This window comes from Theropithecus gelada, chromosome 12 (assembly GCF_003255815.1).
Source record: "Theropithecus gelada isolate Dixy chromosome 12, Tgel_1.0, whole genome shotgun sequence".
Lineage (NCBI taxonomy): Eukaryota > Metazoa > Chordata > Mammalia > Primates > Cercopithecidae > Theropithecus > Theropithecus gelada.
The window spans coordinates 89442651-89458767 of NC_037680.1; positions in this window are offsets into that span (position 1 = coordinate 89442651).

Consider the following 16117-nt stretch of genomic DNA (forward strand, 5'->3'; position numbering starts at 1 on the left):
TTGAAGGGGCCAGGAGGAAAATATGTATGGGAACCTGGAGAGGGTTGTAGCTGTATCTTCAGCTGGAGAGTTCATTGGAGGGATATTGTGGACTTTGGTAGAAGAACTAAGCCACTTACACTAAACTACTGATTATCTCTGGCTATGAAGAGAGCAATCTGGGGAAATATATATTGTGATCTCATTCTCCTCCTGCCCTCCTGCAATCTCCTGCCAGTGCAGGACAAAGGAATCTAGTTAATGCAGTGTACGAAGGACAGCTTCCAGGGACACAAATCAGGGTGTAGTGGATTAGGAGAAGCAGGAAGAAGATAACAGTCATCATCCTGCACATCTTTGTGAGGTTATGCTGTTAAATCTGTGAAACCTAGTAAACCTAATCTATAAGAAACATGTTTGACACAATTTCACAATTTTCCTTTGTATAAGATGGAGAAATAAGTACTGGAAGCAAAATAATTACGTGGATCAATAATAGGTTAAACAACTATATCCAAAGTCTACTGAAAACTGGATCAATGTAAAACTGAAGGGAGTTGCGTATGTATCCCAATTCCTTTACCCTGTCCTATCTAGTTCAGAATTTTTATTATTGACTTGCAGATATAAAAGGAACACGTATTAAAGCATCATTTGCAGATTGCTGAGAAGGACATTGTCTAACTGGGATGAAATAATTAGAATCCAGAAAGATCTTGACAGGCTGTAGCAATGGAATAAAAAGATCTTAGCCAACTGGAACAATAGAATAAATCTAGCAGTAATAAGTCTTGAGAATTGCTCTCAAATTCAAAAAGCCAGAGGCATAAGTTTGGGACAGGGAAGACAATACTTATCAGCTACAAAATGACTCAGGGAGGTTAGTGGGAGGTAAAGTCAATGTGAGTCATGAGCATGGCAGATCCTCCAAAAAAGCGGATTAGGTTTTAAGCAGTATTAATTGAACAAAGGAGGTAATAATCCAAACCTAGGTTGTGTTGATCAGACCACACCTGGAAAATTTGGGTTACTTTTGAATGTCATGTCTGACTTGCAATGCATTCTGAAAAGAATAACTAGGATTGGAAAAGACACTTATAAACTAGAACCAACCACAAAAGCTGGTCTAGCTTTAATAACTGATGTAAATGACAACATGAACATGACAGTGTTGAGATTACTGCTCAGTCAGCAAACCAAAGAAGAGCACAGGATATACATGAGATAAAAGAAACAGAGAGACTTAGGAGTGGAAGAGGCAACTCTTGCTTCCCTAGTTCTTCCCTCAAAACTTGCAGAGTTACAAATCCACCAGGACAGAGGATCCTAGAACCAAATCTCACTAGCTTTTGGAAGGGAAGGGGGACATTATCCCACAGGAATCTACTTTATCATCATATAAAGATATTCTTGCTGTGCCATATGGTTACATATTTCTGAATTATCTTTCTTATTCTATCATTATACCTATTTGTATATAGAACCATGCACTAACACAGAATAGAAATCATGCCTAGGTAGTAATAATTGAAGAGATCAGGGGCCAGTATAAAAGACTACTCAGGAGAACCATGGCATCCAAATGGTATTCAAATATATTAAACACTACCACATGGAAGTATCTCGAGGAATAAAAAAAGATCCTTAAAAATATCAGAGAGATACTCTGTTATGGTCCAACTTTCTGAGGACTAATGGACATCATGGAAAGCAGAAAGTTTCCCAAAACCAAACATAAACACACATAGTATCATGTCTGAATGACTGCTTAGTTGACATGTTATTTAGGCAATTCAAGTTTTAGATGGGTACATAAAGTCGTTTTTAAATATCTCTTCCAATAACGAACTTCCATGGCTCATTCTTTCTTTCATTAAATAAGTATTTATTGAGAACCAGACATGCACCCAAACATCATTCTAAGAATTGAGGATACTGCAACAAACAGAAACAAGCCATTTCCTCATGAAATCTGACAGGATAGGTAGAAAAACAAATAATAAAATCTCAAGCAGCAATAAGGATTGTGCAGAAAAATCAAGCAGGGCGTGGATCCTGAGTGATGGAGAAAGGGAAGGAGACATGAAATAGGATGGTCAGAAAAACCTCTTGGGCCAATGAGCTCATCTGTTTATCATAATGCATTTCTCTAAATTTTCAGTCTGGTAGCTTCCTAAGGCCCTGATTTTTCCTCCTTATGTTAATTACCATCTATGTGGTTTACTCTTTAACTCTTAAACCCAGAATAACTCTAACTTATAAATCCAATAGAACTATTAGTGAAACTAGAACAGTGGGATACTTATTTCCACAATCAACAAACTAAGTGCGTATCATTCAGTTTAAGATGGCAGAACAAGCACAATTTTCTTTTTTCCTCTTGTTCCTAATTACTCTGAAATCATAGAAAAATAATTTTTTAAATAAAAATTGCAGTTTTGGAAAATAAGAGATTCTGATGACAATTTGAGAAGATACTAGAAGTAGACAGGGTCTGATCACTGGGGGAAATAGAGCAGGGAAACTATGGCCCCAAATGCCCTGAGTAGAAGAGGTCTGAATATCAAAGAAATTCTCAAAGGTTTTCCATGCTCAGAGTTCATAAGTACAAAGAGCAAGAATAGATTGTGCAAAAATATCAGAGTAATTAATTAGAGAATCATACCTGAAAGAGGAAGACTTCTCCTCTTACTCCTTTCCCTCATGAATATCAAGCAAATGGCGATGGGAGCTGAAATTGTAAACCTAAAGATACACGTAACACCCATTCACATGACTGTCTGATCACATGCCTGAAGTCTCTCACTTTTCTCACTGTTTTCAGACATGGATAAAGCACCACACAGCTGGGTTTACCAAGATGCTGCTAAAGGGTCTAGGACATTAACATATAACAACCCAGTTATATAACATGACATATAACAACCCAGTTATAGAGGAGTTAAAGCCCTAATGGGCAAATTATAACCAATGGGAGACAGGATCCAGAAGAGCACCAAGCAGAAAAGTTATGCTCTATTCCTGACTCCCTGAGAAGGACTTGCTTGAGCCTAATTTTCTCTTTATTCTTTATCTGAAAATATCATACATGAATAAATAAGCACATTTGCTTTGTAAACAACTGTACTTCGCTGTGCCTTGTTGAGAAATGTGGCTAAAATGATAATATTTGACTGTGAATTATTTCCTGGTCTTCCCTCCAACATTTCCCATTTCCCTCATTCTCTCACCAATGGAATCACACTTGTCCATCAACATTTAATCCTTGGCTCAGGCTCTTTTTCGAAGGAGTGAGGGCCATTATACGTTAAATTGTGCCCCACCAAAAGATGTGTTGAAGTCCTAACCTTCAATATCTCAGACTGTGTGATCTTATTGGAAATAGCATAATTATAGCTGTAATTAGTGAAGATGAGGTCATATTGGAGTGGGGTTGGCCCTTCTCCAGTATGACTGGTGTCCTCCTCAGGAAAAAAGAGACAAAAACAAACAGGGAGAAAACCATGTGAAGACTGATGCAGAAATTGGACTTATGCTGCCATAAACCAAGGAACTCATAGGGCTACACCATACTGGAAAAGGCAAGGAAGGATCTTCCCCTAGAGATTTCAGAGGAAAGATGGCCTTGATGACACCCACCTTCATTTAGCACTTCTCATCTCTTCAAAAAGGAGATTATACATTTCTGTTGTTTTAAGCCACCCAATTTATGGTAATTTGTTATGGTATCCCCAGGAAACTAATACAAGGACTCAAGCAATTCGAGACCAGAAAATGTTCTAGAACACAGACCTTTAAAATGGGATTTTGGAGTTGGAATGCCCACTTGTTGGAAGGCAAGAGGGATACCATTACTGTGTTAAGTAGGATGCTAATAACCCATGGCACACAATGATATCACAATTAAGTTTAATGTAAAGGTAAAAGAAGGAGCCCAAGTATCTGTGGTAATCAGTATGGGTAAATGATAAATTAAAAGATAACGGAGTAAGGTAGCTACTTTTGATAGGCCTAGATAACTTGTAAAAAGAAAATGATAGGCTCAAAGCAGTTAATTGCTAACTTAAGGCATGTTCTGATTGCCAGAGGATTGCTATGGTAGCATTAATATAAACTCAGGACAGACTGTGGTGAAAAATTAAGACTGGAATCCATTTACGGCCTTGTTAGAGATGTAAACAGAACTAAATGTACAGTTGCAAGCATTCTCCCAAGTCATTGTCAAAACCCAGATAGAAAATATTGAGACCATTAATATCTGGGATAATGACATTTAGGTGGATAAGCATTGTAATCTTGAATCCCTGGATTCTCCTGAGATTTCCTGGCTGATATAAGCAGCCTCATCCTCCTCACCAGAGAAGAACAGTTTCTGCTTGCCTGGAGACTGTGTAATGATTACACTGAAATTGTAAATTTGCATGATCTCAAGGTGTAACATTATCATCTCTCACTGCTTCTAGGCCAATAGCCAGATCACGTCTTAACACAACTTGTGCACAGAAGTATAATCCCAGCTTCCATGCTAAAGGCATTTCATGACCTAGCTAATATGTATCAACAGGAATTGGAAGAATGCATATGGGATTGGATCTTGAGTGAGTTAGAGGTAGGAAATAGAGGTTGGAGTTTTGGATGAAATAATTCATTGACAAGTTCCTGTCTAAAGACCAAAGACAATAGTTTGCCCTTTCCCATTCTTCCTTGCCTTATTTCCTTTTTCCTTTATTATCATTACAAATATTATTAGATTATTTAAATACCTTGTAGTGTATTCCTTCAATGAAGTACTATTCAGCCATTTAAAGGTATGAGCTATACCTGTGAGGCACAAGAAACCCAGAAAAGCATGTTTCAGTCATCAATACATAGTAGCACATCAGATTCTTTTGATAGTACCTGTGTCCAGGCCCTAGTTTTACCCTGGTGTTACGGTGACAATTCACTTTCTCAGACATTACTATACTGCCCACCTTAGGCCCCCAGGGATTTTCTGTTGCTGCTGAGCTATTAGTGGCAGGGGGATCCATTTAGTTCTCACACACTGGTGAGAACTTAATATCACAATTAAGTTTAAGGTAAAAGTAATTACCAGATTACACACTGGTAATCTGGAATCACAGGGGAACTGAATGCCCTGTACAGAGAATGAACTTTTCACATGTGGGAGACTGAGCTAATAGATACACTTTTCTCCCTTCATTTCAGAGATTAACTGTCCTGACATGAAACAGTTTACTCAACATCTGGGAAGATGATCCCATGAGATCATGCAGTCAGTTGCAACTGACACCCACATAGTCAGCCCAGTAATGTATCCCATCATATTTGTTCTCTTTTCCTCCCTTATTCCTATTTCTCTGGGATTTACCTGAGAATAAGTGAGCACATCAGCTTTTTCTTTAAGCTCTGTTTTCTAGGGTACTTGACTCAAGGTAGATGTTTGTCGTATAATGTTACATGAAAAAGTAAGTTACAGAATACTATGGATATTTTATGTAAAAATATAAAAGCATATACACATATTTAATTATTTGTGACACTGTAAAAAGAGGACTGGATGGAAACACATCTTTGAGAACAGGTAGGAGTAAATACAAGATTGAATATTTATTTGTTCTTCTCTAGAATTTTTAAGGTCATGTATTTGCAATTTTTTAAAATACTGAAAAAAATACTGGAAAAAATACTGAAAAAAATACTGAAGAATACTGAAAAAATACTTTAAAATATCATAAAGTAAGTTCATATTATGCTATACTTTAAATTGAACAAATTGCATATTCTTATATCATTAATAACAAATTTTAGGCATTGGAAATAAACAATTAAAATGATAATATTGGAAAATGAATTAAACAAAGTAAATGTTGACGTGGTTTTCTATTAGCTTTAACATTTACTGGTCCTAAAATGAAATGTCTTTGTACATAGAGTGGAATTACAACACAGAACAATGTCTTTTAAGGTTGTATTTATACAACACAAAAAAACCCACAAATCTAGAAATTAACTGATTTTTTAAAAACTCAATATGGATAAACAAGTAGATAAGAACGCTGTAAAAATTAACTGGTTAAATGACAGTATTTATTCACTGTGCTCTTAAGACAGACCTCTTTATCTTTGCAAAAAAAAAAATAATAATAATAACCCCTTAAGATAAATTAAAATTGGTTTCTTTCCTTTAATCATATTGAAGTTTCAACTTCAATATTATAATAGCATTCAAATAAACATAATGCTTCTTTAGCCATACATGTTCATTTTAAAGATGTAGAATGAAGCTGGGCACGATGGCTCATGTGTGTAATCCCAGCACTTTGGGAGGCTGAGGCAGCCAGATCACCTAAGGTCAGGAGTTCAAGACCAGCCTGGCCAACATGGCAAAACCCCACCTCTACTAAAAATACAAAAATTAGCTGGGCATGGTTGTGGGCACCTGTAGTCTCAGCTATTTGGGAGGCTGAGGCAGGAGAATCGCTTGAACCTGGGAAGTGGAAGCTGCAGTGAGCTGAGATAGCACCACTGCACTCCAGCCTGGGTGACAGAGCAAGACTCCGTCCAAAAATTAAAAAAAAAGATACAGTATGAGGCTTCTATATCACCATAACTTGGGTTTAAAACCTTTTTCTTCATTTTATCCTGAAGGTGACAAAATCTCCCCAAGAGAGGGTAGCATGTCCATTAAGGTAGTCTGAACAAAAGGTGATTGTGTAGGTTATTATAAACTGACTTTAGTTTTATTCAATTATTACCCTTAAAATGCAACATACAAATAAATCACTTTGTTTTCACGAAATAATATAAAATTTCAGGTAATTCTTACATACACTAGTGAATAATTTCAGCTTTCTTTCTTGGCAATAAGGACAAACAATTGATTTTAGGGGCCAAAAAGTAGTTGTTAAACCAATACAAATCATGCTTTCACTTGCAGTGAAGGCAAAAGGCTTTGACGCTCCCACTAATTAAAAATATGTAAAATATGAGAAGAAATTACCAAACCAATTGATTTATATCTAGTATTTTTTATATATATATTTATATAAAATAGGTAAGGATGAAAGCATATAAAGTCCCCTTAATGTATAGACAAGTACAATTCTTGATAACGGTCTATTTATGAATTTTATGGTTTTCACAAATTTATATTGTCAACCTAAATAGAAAACACAGAAGCAGATTCTGCAAAAAGAAATTATGTTTATTCAGAAATAGGTATTTCAGTGAGAACATATGTGCCATAGTTAACTATGCGAGTATTCAGGAAAGTAAAGGAAGACAGAGGTTTTTAAAGGAAAAATGAGGATTGTGTCACTGTTTTTAGGTAATTATTCTGGCTACAAGGATCAGTAACAACAAGGGTGGTGCCAGTCCAAGGTTGGACAGGCACTTGCTGGGCAGATGTTCTGACAGAGGTGTAAGATTGTAAGATTGTGATGGCCTTTGTGCAAGATTGTGGTTTTTGTGGACACTTTTGTGATACTTCCTTTGGGACATTTATGCACGAGAATTCTCCCTTTACGGCTTTCCTTACCTCTATTCGTCAGAGATTTTTTTTTTTTTTAGACGGAGTCACGCTCTGCCGGGGCTGGAGTGCAGTGGCCGGATCTCAGCTCACTGCAAGCTCCGCCCCCGGGGTTTACGCCATTCTCCTGCCTCAGCCTCCCAAGTAGCTGGGACTACAGGCGCCCGCTACCTCGCCCGGCTAGTTTTGTTTTTGTTTTTTTGTTTTTGGGTTTTTTTTTTGTATTTTTTTAGTAGAGACGGGGTTTCACCCTTTTAGCCAGGATGGTCTCGATCTCCTGACCTCGTGAACCGCCCGTCTCGGCCTCCCAAAGTGCTGGGATTACAGGCTTGAGCCACCGCGCCCGGCTCGTCAGAGATTTTTAACACAAGTGACTGCATTTTGACTTTGACAATTTTCACAATGTTTATGTCATAACTAAAAATTACGATAACTGGCTCCAAAATTAGCTGTTTCACACAAAGGTCTTAACTGATAAATAGGACAATCATAAGGAATATTTTAAAAGGTGATTGTTTATTAACCTCTGTTAAAAATAGGTCCAAGAATTTTGCACTCAGAACCAAGGATGGAGAGAAAGAAGTCCAGATTTATTCAGCAGAAAGCTCATATTCCTAACCGAGGATGAAGAGGCTAGGATTACACCGGGTAGGAAGCTCACATCCATACCGAAAGATGAAGGAGGCCTACGTTACACAGCTTGACACTTATATATCCATATCCAAGGAAGAAGGAAACCAGGGTTCATACAACCAGGAAAGTCATATCCATCTCCATATAGATAAGAATTCCAGGGTTTTTACATATCCAGGATATGCATAGCTACACCTCAGAAACAAAGAAATTAGCCACTAATTCATTACTAGTGGGAACATAAAATGGTACAGCCGCTCTGGCGAACAGTCTGGGCATTTCCTAAAGCCCTAAATAAATACGTAACTATTATACCACTCAGCAGTTGCAGTTCTGGGTTTATCCTGGAGAAATGAAAACCTAGGTTTGTAGAAAAACCTGCCCAGGAATGCTCGTAACAATGTGATGTGTAATAGCCCGAGTGGAAACCCTCCAGTCCTTTCAACGGGTAACTGGTTAACTGACTATGGTACATCCATCCATACCATTGAATAGTACTCAGCAATAAAAAGGGAACAAAGTATTGACACCTTGGTACCACTGGAAACTCACTTCCTAGTACAGAAAACAGGTGGTCAGGTTTACAAAGTAAACACACTGAACGAATTTGCAGAGAACAATGCTTCAGGGGAAAAAAAGCCAGTCCCCCAAGCTTACATATTATGTCATTCCATTTAAATAGAATTCTTGAAATGGCAAAATTCTGTAAGTGTAGAACAGCTTAGTGGTTGCCAGGCATCAGGGCAATGGAGGGGGAGGAAGGTGGTTGGCACTGGAAGGACAATGGGAGGCATCCTTTTGCAGAAGAAAGAGTCTGTATGTTGAGTGTGCCGAGGTACTACAACTCTCCAAGACGCCACCGGTGGGGGAAATGGGTAAAGCGTACACGGCGATCTCTGTATTATGTGTTATAAGTGCATGTGAATCCTCCATGAGCTGGTAAGAAATATTTTAACTAAAATATAGTTGAGCAGTCCAGTACAGGTTGCCCTGAGTATTCTGCCAACAGACTGACCTAGCAGGTCAGTCCCCAGGACGGGCTCTACCCCTAGGAATGGCATCCCTCCTCCAGAGGAGGCATTTCCCAAATGCCCCAGGATAGGAGTTGGCACGGAAGGAGAGCCAAGCCGGCGATGAAGACATTCTCCACCGGACACAGGAACGCTGAGAGGCAACACTAAGAAGCGGCCTCCACACTGGACGGCAGCCTCCACTGGCGAGCCGCTGCTGGTGAAACAAACAGAAGGCTGTGGGCAGGCGGCACTGAGAGCAAACTAAGCGCAGTCCGCGGCGGCGCTACTTAAAAGTCAGCACAGATCCACCCAAATGGAGCGCTCGCCGCCCCACGGCTAGCGGGGCGCTCCCGCGGGGGTTCCGCGCCTCCCCTCCGCCAGGTGGAGCCAGTACTCGCAAGGGAGCCTCCGCGGTTCAGAGGTCACACCCCGGCTGAAGTAAACTGCGCTCAGGCGGCCTTCAGGGGCGCGACCCCAGCGTCTTTCCTCGGCCCACGCCCCGGCGCTGAGCAGAGACGACCTTAGCGGTCCTGCACCTAGCGGTCCTGTAGGTCCCTGAATCCTCTTGGGATCTGCGCTGAAGAAAGGCGGGAGCTCAGCCGCGCGCCCTGCCTCCGCCGCCATGGCCCAGCTGCGAGCCTGCGAAGTCCGGCAGCTGCTGCACAACAAGTTCGTGGTGGTCATGGGGGACTCGGTCCAGCTGGCCGTGTACAAGGACCTGGTGCTCCTGCTGCAGAAGGACTGCCTGCTGTCCTCCAGTCAGCTGAAGGCCAAGGGCGAGCTGAGCTTCGAGCGCGACATGCTGCTGGTGGGCTGCAGCAGCGGCCGCATGCACTACGGCAGCCACTACCGCGAGGTGCGCCAGTTCCGCTCGGGCCACCACCTGGTGCGCTTCTACTTCCTCACGCGCGTGTACTCGCACTACGCGGAGCGCGTCGTGGAGGAGCTGCGTAGGTCCGAGCCCGCCCCGGACGTGGTGGTCATGAACTCCTGCCTCTGGGACCTGGCCAGGGATGGCCGGGGCTTCCCCAGGAGCTACCGGCGTGACGTGGAGAGCCTGTTCGCGCGGCTGGACTGGGCGCTGCCCACGTCCTGCCTCTTGCTGTGGAACACGGCCATGCCCGTGGCTGACACCATTTCGGGAAGCTGCCTCCCTTGCGCGCGCCATCTCCGCCGCGCCCACCTGCGCGAAGACGTGATGGAGGCCAACTTCTACAGCTCCGCCGAGGCGGAGAGGCGCGGCTTCGACGTGCTGGACCTGCATTTCCACTTCCGCCACGCCGCGCGGCACCGGCTCCCCGACGGCGTGCACTGGGACGAACGCGCGCACCGCCACCTCTCCCAGCTGCTGCTGGCCCACCTGGCAGACGCTTGGGGCGTGGACCTGCCCCACCGCGAAGCCGTGGACGGGTGGGTCAGGCATGGCCACGCCAACAGACGTGCAGCCCCGGCGGGCCGAAGGCGGCCCCGAGACGACCGAGCGGACCCACACGGCCGAGGGGACCGAGCGGGCAGAGGAGACCTCCGCTCCCCCCGACCGCCCACTTCGTTCTTTCCCTGGGCTCGACCGCCTTTCCCTCCCCGCCGCCAGGTCGCCTATCTGCCCTCCGACCGGCATTTCTCCAGCGACTCCTCCACGCGCCACATCCGACATAGAAGCGAAGAAAACGCCAGGGTTGGCCGCGGGTCGCGGCCGGGCCCCATCCGCACAAGCTCTGCCCTACACCGAGAGAGGGGGCATTCCCCTTACCGTCCGTGGCGCCCCAGCGAGCCACGCCTAAGCCAGCGAAGCCGCACACGCACACACAGAGGGGTCCCGAGAACACCCAGGCTTCAGTAGCCAGACCTGGGAGAACGTCCTGTCTTCCCCAGCATGGTCAGTGGGCTGCCTGACCACTATCACACGGGCCTGGCCTTGAGCAACTCTTGCAAGGTGGGGGTATTTTTTACGCTTCCTACTGTAATCAGTGAACCGCTTGCCACATCACTCCTCTTTGCCAGAGCTTCCATGCCACTTCTTGGGAAGGGAGCAGGGACCCAGACCACCAGGCCGTTCTCCTCTAAGCATTTAGAGAGAAATGAAGTCTACATAAAAGTGCTCCTCGCCTTAAAAAACAAAAAAAGAAAAAGAAAAGAAAAAAAAAAAAAGAAAGTTAAGCCATACCCGAATGTAAGTTTTCAGGCAGTATTTCCCATTGACATTCTTCCAAAAAAAAAAGGTAAAAATTTTGATGCTTAGAACTTAAACATTTCAATTAAGATTTCCATTTCACCGTTCGTTTTTGCGTATATTTATAGAACCGAGTATCTAAAGCTTTCACCTAAGTTGTCTTACAGATTCTTTACATTTCTCTGTGCTTCAACATAGCATTTGTCCTAAAAAAAATTCCATTCACTAATGCAAGGTTGTTTATTTTCTGTTAGAAACATGATCTTTAAAGTTCATCGAATGCCTAGCAAATTTTTTAAAATAGACTTTTTACTTTTTTTTTTTTTTTAGATAGGGTCTCACTGTGTTGCCCAGGCTAGAGTGCACTGGCTCAAGCGATCCTCTTGCCTCAAGCCTCTCAAGTAACTGGGACCACAGGCATGCACTACCATGCCTGTCGAACTTTTAAAATTTTTTGTAGAGATGGGGACTCGCCATATTGCCCAGGCTGTTCTCAAAGTCCCGGACTCAAGCAATCCTCCTGCCTAGGCCTCCCACAGTGTCGGGATTACAGGTGTGAGCCAGGGCACCTGACCTAGAATTTAATTTTTAGAGCAATTGTAGGTTCACAGCAAAATTGAGTGGACAGTACAGAGAGTTTCCATATACTTTTTTGATTTCACACAGGCAAAGCCTCCCCCACTATCAGCATCCCACGTGTTTGGTACATTTGTTGTCTTTGATGAAGCTACCTTAACACATCATTATCACCCCAACACCATAGTTCATTAGAGTTCCTTCTTAATGTTCTCCATTCTATGGGTTTTGACAAATGTATAATGGCATGTATCATCCATCATTATAGTATCATACAGAATAGTTTCACTGTCTTGAAAATCTCTGCTCTGTCTCTGCATCCTTCCTGCTCACCAACCCCTGGAAACCATGGATTTATAACTGTCTCCATAGTTTTGTTTTTTCCAAAATGATATATAGGTAGACATACAATATGTAGCCTTTTCAAACTGGGCTCTTTTGATTAGGAATTTAAGTTCCCAGCCTGTCTTTCCATGGCTTGAGAACTCATTTATGTTTAATTTTTAATTTTTGTGAGTATATATTTATGGGGTACATGAGATGTTTTTATACAGGCACGCAATGTGGAATAATCACATCATGGAGAATGGGGTATCTATCCCTTTATGCATTCATGCTTTGCGTTACAAACAACCCAGTTACACTCTTGGTTCTTGTAAAGTGTACAATTAAGTTATTATTGACTATAGTCACCCTGCTGTGCTATCAAATAGTAGGTATTATTCATTCTTTCTGTTTTTTGTATCCAATAACTCATTTTTTTTAGGGCTGAATAATATTCCATTGTCTGGATGTACCACTGTTTATTCACCTACTGAAGGACATTATGGTTTTTTCCAAGTTTTGGCAATTATGAATAAAACTGTTATGAACATCTGTGTGCAGGTTTTTTGTAAATAAAATATAATTTGAATAATTATCAAGGACTATAACTGCTGGATCATGTGGTAAGAGTATGTTTAGTTTTGTAAGAAACTGCCAGACTGTCTTTCAATGTGGCTATACCATATTGCATTCCCATCCACATCCTTGGAATCATTTGCTGTTATCAGTGTTTTGGAGTTTTTCTGAAAAGTATAAGGTGGTGCCAGATTTATGTATTTATTTTTGCATGCAGATGTCCAGTTGCTTCAGCACTATTTGTTGAAAAGACTGTCTTTTCTCCATCATATTGCCTTTGCTCCTTTGCCAAATATCAGTTGACTATATTTGTGGGTATCTATTTCTGGGTTCACTATTCTGTTCTATTGACCTGTGTATTCTTTTGCCAATACTACACTATCTTGACTATTGGAAGTTTATAGTAAGGCTTGAAGTCAAGTAGTGTCAGTACTCTGACTTAGTTTTCCTTCAATATTGTGTTGGCTACTCTGGGTCTTTTGCTTCCCCATGTAAATATTAGAATCACTCTGTCAATGTCCACAAATAGTTTGCTGCAATTTCCCTTGAAATTACATTGAATCTATAGATGAAGTTAGGAAGAACTAACATATTGACGATATTGTCTTTGAGATATCTCTCGAGATTTCTTCTTTGATCCAAGTGTTATTTACAAGTGGGTTGTTTAATCTTCCAGTACTTGGGGATCTTCAAGCTACCTTTCTGTTACTGGTATCTAGCTTAATTTCACTGGGGGATTTGAGAGCAAACATTGTATGATTTTTATTTTTAAATTTGTTGAGGTTCGTTTTATGGCCAAGAATGTGGTCTGTCTTGGTGAATGTTCCATGTGAGCTTGAGAAGAATGTGTCGTCTGCTGTTGTTGGATGAAGTATTTTATAGATGTCATTTATATGCAGTTGATTGATAATGCTGTTGAGTTCAACTATGTCTTTACTGATTTTCTGACTGCTGAATCTGTCCATTACTGATGGGTGTTGAAGTTTCCAACTAAAATAGTGTATTCATCTATTTCTCCTTGGAGTTTTATAAGTCTGTGGCTCGTGTATTTTCATGCTCTGTTGTTCGGTGCATACACTTTAAGGATTGTTACGTCTTCTTGGAGAATTGAGTCCTTTTATCATTATGTAAAGTCCGTCTTTATCTGTGATAACATTCCTTGCTTTGAAGTCTGCTCTCTCTGAAATTAATGTAGCTACTGAGTTTTCTTTTGATTCGAGTTATTATATCTTTCTCCATCCCTTTATGTTTAATCTTGATGTGTATTTATATTTAAAGTGCATTTCTTGTAGACAATATATAGTTGGGTCTTTTGATCCATTCTGACAATCTCTTTTCATTGGCGTTCACGACAATTGATGTTTAATTATTGATATTGTTGGATTAATATCTTCCTTATTTGTTACTGCATTCTATTCATTGTTTTTTGTTCTTCCACTCTTTTTTTGCCTTTTGTGGTTTAACTTAGCATTTTGTATGTGATCCTTTTTTTTTTGCTCCTTAGCATATCAACTACAGTATACTTACTTATTTATTTACTTTTTTTAGTAGTTGCTCTGGCATTTTCAATATACATTTGCATCTAATCCAAATCTACTTTTGAGTAACACTGTACTACCTCATGGATAGTGCAAGGTTATCCGTAAGTTACAAACACTAAATACATTATTGCCATTACCATTATTATTATTATTATTTATTTTTATTTTTATTTTTTGAGACGGAGCCTCGCTCTGTAGCCCAGGCTGGAGTGCAGTGGCATGATCTCGGCTCACTGCAACCTCCGCCTCCTGGGTTCAAGCGATTCTCCTGCCTCAGCCTCCCGAGTAGCTGGGACTACAGGCGCCTGCCACCATGCCCAGCTAATTTTTTGTATTTTTAGTAGAGATAGGGTTTCACTGTGTTAGCCAGGATGGTCTCGATCTCCTGACCTTGTGATCCGCCCACCTTGGCCTCCCAAAGTACTGGGGATACAGGCGTGAGCCACCGTGTCCAGCCTGCTATTATTAACAAACTGTTGTATATTCAACCAATTTAGAATAGAAGAATAAGTTTTTGTTTTACCTTCACGTATTCCTTCTCTGATGCTCTTTATGTAAAGCAAAGTTTCTGACCTATATTATTATCCCTCTCTGAAAAACTTCTTTTTTTTTTTTTGAAATGGAGTCTCGCTCTGTCGCCCAGGCTGGAGTGCAGTGGCAGGACCTCAGCTCACTGCAAGCTCCGCCTCCCGGGTTTACACCATTCTCCTGCCTCAGCCTCCCGAGGAGCTGGGACTACAGGCGCCTGCCACCTCGCCTGGCTAGTTTTTTGTATTTTTTACTAGACACGGGGTTTCACCGTGTTAGCCAGGATGGTTTCGATCTCCTGACCTCATGATCCGCCCATCTCAGCCTCCCAAAGTGCTGGGATTACAGGCCTGAGCCACCGCACCCGGCCCCTGAAAAACTTCTTTTAACATTTTTTGCAAGGCAGGTTTACTGGCAACAAATTTTCTCTATTTTTGTTTGTTTGGGAAAGTCTTAACAGGCATACTTCAGAGATATTGTGGGTTTGGTTCCAGACCACCACAATAAAGCGAATGTCTCAAAGCAAGTCATGAAAGTTTTGGTTTCTCAGTGCGTGCAAAAGTTAGGTTTATACCCTACTATAGTCCATTAAGTGTGCAATAGAAGTAAGTCTAAAGAACCCAATGGACATAACTTAATTTAAAAAATTTTATCGCCAAAAAAATGCTAGCTAGCATCTGAGCCTTTAGCAAGTTGTAATCTTTTTGTTAGTGGAAGGTCCTGCCTCCATATTGATGGCTACTGACTGATCAGGGTAGTAGTTGCTAAAGGTTGAGATGGCTGTGTCAATTTCTTAAAATACAACATTGAAGTTTGCTGTATCAATTGACTCTTTGTTTCACAAAATATTTATCTGTAGCCTGCAATGCTGTTTGACAGCATTTTACTCACAGTAGAGCTTCTTTCAAAATTTAATCAATACTCTTATACCCTGCTACTGCTTTGTAAACTAAGTTTATGTAATATTTTAGATATTTTATTGTCATTTCAACAACGTTCAGAGCATCTTCACGAGGAGAAGTTTCCATCTCAGGAAACTATTTTCTGTGTTCATTTATAAAAATCAACTCCTCATTTGTTCAAGTTTTATCATGAGATTAGAGCAATGGAGTCACATCTTTAGGCTCCACTTCTAATTCTAGTTCCCTTGCTATTTCTACCACTTCTGCAGTTGCTTCCTCCACTAAAGTTTTAAACCCTTCAGTCTTCGATGAGGGTTAGAATCAACTTCTTCCAGACCCCTGTT